The following is a 4,452-nucleotide window of genomic DNA, read 5'->3' as shown; positions in this document are numbered from 1 at the left end:
ATAGATTTCCCTATATATAAATTCCTACTTCTCCAGAACATACATTAAGGCAATGACTTATGTGAGTTATTGCCTACTGCTGGCTAAGGAAACCAAAAGGAAGAAAATTTACCATTTATATAAAATCAACCAGTGAAATATGGCAGAAACTTACGCAACGACACCCTTCTCCAAGATAGCAAATCATCATCCCTGTAAAAGCTTAACTTGCAACGGGTTTTGCAATTACTTTCTTGATGGCTTCAGCATATGTCCTGTGCTGATAGGTTAGAGTGGATTCCAGCAGGTCGAAGAGCGAAGTCTTAGGATTTCAACCTGGCAAATTATCAATCAGGTCAAGTAAGATACATTCTTAGAAGGTCAAATAGAGTGAGAAAGTGAGGAAACTTACCAAGCTGCTTGTTTATTATGATCATGTCAGGAATTCTCTTGTCACTGTCATCGTATCCCTCACCATAAAATTCTTTTGAGCTCACATCAATAGTTGGGGTTTCAGGATTTTTTTCTCCACTCACCTTTGAGTAAACCTGTAGAATGAAATAGAATTAACAATTCATTATTGAATTTCAGAAAAATTAGGCTTGAATTCTAAAAGTAGGTCAAATAATTAAAAACTAGATCACTTCACCTGAATCATTATTTCAGCAAGCTGCCACAAAAAATAAATACAGTAAAAAAAATTGCAGGAAATTATAGATCCGAAACAAAAACTAAAAGGGGAAGAGTAACGAAACGTGTAGGTTAGAGAGAACAAACATGTATCTGTTTCCGCTGGGCTTGAGATCAACTATTTGAACAACAATGTCGGGAAGATCCGACAAAGAATCTAGGAAAGGGTTGGCGAGGAGCACCGAAACGCCATTGGGTGTGATTGATTTTGCGGCCACTTGATAGAAGCTTCTTGATGAGCAAACGCAGCGGAATAATGAGACATCGAGAGCAAAACAAAGAATAAACGGAAGAAAATGTTAAAAAACCCTAAACGAATAAATTGAAGCCAAAATGATTGGGGAAAAGCTCAAAAATGGATGACGAACCCTAATCTGGGCCGAAGGAACCCTACAAAGGGAAAGAAACTCAATATGAACCGATTAATCGGTTCAAACGTAAGATTGATCGGTACAAAATTGTTTAAACGATGAAAATGGAGGTTAAATTGGTGGAAATCGAAGGACAAACAGTAGAAATGGTTTTAATAGTAAAAAAGTGATTTTAATTGGTTAAAAATGAAGGAAAAATGAAGAGGAGGACGAAACCCTAGGATTTGGAGGTGGTTTTGTATATGGAAGTAAAAATAGAAGGAAGAAATGGAGATTTGACCATAATGAAGTGATTTTGTGATGAACAAACCTGTGAATCTCTGAAGAAAATGTGGATGGCTGAGAAGCGCTCGAGAGAGAAAATGATGAAGACGACAACAAAAGTTCCATGGTCGCAGGATGAGAACTCCATAAATGGTTCGACGAGAGGCTGATAGATCGACGAAGAGGCTGATGGAGGGAAAATGCTCCAGAAGAACAGTTCGATGAGAAGAAGAGACAATGAATAATGGCTTGATGACGATTTGTGATTAGGAAAGAGATGAGAGGGAAAGCTGAGAGGAGGGAAAGTTGTAGAATGACTCTAAGATCTTTCCAATTCTTTGCATTTCACTTAGAGTTAAATTCTTTTAACTTTTTTTATTGTTTTTTAGCAGTCGTATAAAATATCGGTAGGTAACAGTTTCATTATATACAGATCTAAATCCGTATATAATAATCTGTATGTAAATAGGTTTTTTCTTGTAGTGATACCTGCCATTCAGGAGTAAGTCTAGATTCTTTAAATTGCACCCACGCCTCATAAGATATTTTATACCTTGTACAGGGAGTTTCGTTCTGTTTAGAGCCAAAGACGAATTTACGTGTCATTGTCATCTTGAAGTCCCTCCATCGGGTTGCAATTTGGGATAAAATCTTCTTCCTTATCCTCTCATCATCAGGAATAACCTAATTTTCCTTTTTAAAATGAAAATTAATGTTAAAGCATGTTCAACGAAAATAAGTCAATGATGGAAGTAAAACAACTTAAACATACCAAAACATCCTGCCATAGTAGATTTTTGTCAACTTGTGACACATCACCCAACCGGGTAGCGAGAATAGGACATGAAATCTTGCCAGCGTGCCCAAGTAACTCTTAAACTCTGTTGCATGTTCCCCTATAGCCACAAATGTTTTAGGATCAAACTCCACCGGCTCTGGTTTATCATTAACCCGACAGGAGGTGACACCAGGCATCCGAGTCACAGATCTACCACCTCCTCCCGTCTGACCCGATCTAGAGCTCGTCATACCTGTTTACAAAGTTAGTAAATTATAGTTAGAACAGACAACAAAATGGTGATACTAGAGAAAATGACGAAGTTCGCTAACAACGAACGAACACAAATATCATACGTTGAAGGAAAAAAATAAACAATTGTACATATACCATACGTCAAGAATCAAAAAACACAACACAAACACGAGCACATACATCATACGTATGAGATATTAAAGATAAAAAAAAACATACTTGAAATGGTGTCACTGGAGAATATGTTGAAGTTCGCTGACCACGTATGAAACACAACCTAAAGATAAACGAAAAACATTCGGTGAACCTTAGAAATGGGAACAAAATGAATTTACAAAAACAGAAAAGATTAAACATAAGCTTCTTTCTTTATCGCAGTCATCCACGTAGAAGAAATTTCAAGCAGAAATGGTAGCGCAAACAAATAGTGAGGGCGTGTTATGTTTTTAACTTCATATTCCACGTCGAATACAAGACACACTTGGCGTTATATTTAAAAACCACGTCGCAGACAGAAATAATCCAACATTTCCAGTAAAAAACAGGCGCATTAAATACAACGTCGTATTGTCTGGGAATTTGACATTTTCTCTTAATTAGCCGCCAATATCAGAAAGTATCGTACTTTTCAATGTCTTTTCTTTTCATTCCTGCCATAAAACATCGAAGGCTGCGGGGCTGGGACATGAAGGGAATTAAAGTATGTTAGGACCATTAATGGTGTGCTTAATAGAACGTTGTATTCAATATGGCTTTGATGTTTTTTTCTTCTACCAATATCAAAATGTGGCACTCTTTTTTGAATTTAAAATCAAACATGAAATCTTTTCTTTTTTGATCAATATCATAATCAGTTTTTGATCAATATCATAATCGTCTCCAGTATAAAAACATTCCTCGGGTGTCTTCATCACTTATCGATCCAGATGGGTTTGCGTTTCTTGTAACCCGGGCAACCTTCTCTTTTCTTCTTGACGATGATGATGAAGAAGCCATGTCTGAATAGAAATCTTGGAACGTCTTTCACAATGTAGAATCTTTAACAAACATGTATGAAAATTATATTAAAATATTAAAATAAGTTAATTATTAATTAAAATTTAAATAAAAAAATTTTAAAAATATGTTAAACTTGAAAAACTGTTTAACATTTCTTTAAATTTTGTTTTTAAATTAAAATTAATAAATAACTATTTTATTTTATTATTTTAATATGATTTAATATTTTATAATATATTAAATAACATTTTATATTATTTTTATTATTTTATTATTAATTTTAGTTTTATTATTTTTGTTATTAATTTAATAATTATTATCGAAATAATAAAGTTTATTAAATGCACAATATTAAATGTTTTTTTTTTGGTATGTTAGAATAAAAGTTTCTGAATTAAACTACAATTATTACTTTTTCTCTGAATGATGTTTGAACATCGTTTTCGGCTAGGATTCAGAGTTCATACACATTGGCGGTTACTAAGCATAATTACACTATGTAAGTGAATGAAACAAGATCTATTACTTTTTCTTTGAATGATGTTTGAACGTCGAATTCTGCAGGGCTTCGACGTTCTTACAAGATGGTGGCGTGTGGCAGTTACTAAGTATAATCACACGATGTACGTCATCGGTTCATCTATAAATATAGCTTGCATTTCACGTATTCCCTTGCCTCCTGTTTCCATATTAAACATATTAGGATTCATAGTTTTCATTTTGTTTTCACTTTCTTTTCATTAGATTTCTAAGCATCTTTGTTCTTCATATTGCAATTTGATAACTTTAACTTGGAAGTGATTCATTCATCGCCATTTTGTATGAAGGAGCCCTTTCCAGTTCAAGTTAACAAAATGTTTTTATTTATAGTACAAAAATGGTTAAGATATCTTACTAAAAGGAAAGTGCTTACGAAAAAGAAATATGGTTCACAATATGTTTAGTGCTGAAACAATTTTAAGCTCTAAAAACAAAAGTTGTTCAACTTCATCATTCAACAATGTATGTTTCCTTTTTCAAATTATCCATTAGTGGTACTCCTCTGTTTGATTTCAGAGCTACTGATTTCTAAGAGAAGAGACAACTTACGGACAATTTAAATTTGGAATCTTTTTA

General features: G+C 33.7%; 1 pseudogene; it reads right to left on the bottom strand.

The window, feature by feature from the left end:
* Nucleotides 1–29: 29 nt before the first annotated feature.
* LOC106773944 lies at nucleotides 30–1,594 on the bottom strand (annotated as a pseudogene).
* Nucleotides 1,595–4,452: the final 2,858 nt, after the last annotated feature.

This window comes from Vigna radiata, chromosome 9 (genome assembly GCF_000741045.1).
Source record: "Vigna radiata var. radiata cultivar VC1973A chromosome 9, Vradiata_ver6, whole genome shotgun sequence".
Taxonomy (NCBI): Eukaryota; Viridiplantae; Streptophyta; class Magnoliopsida; order Fabales; family Fabaceae; genus Vigna; species Vigna radiata.
The sequence above is the reverse complement of the archived record's forward strand: the minus strand, read 5'-3'. Positions and strand labels throughout refer to the sequence as shown.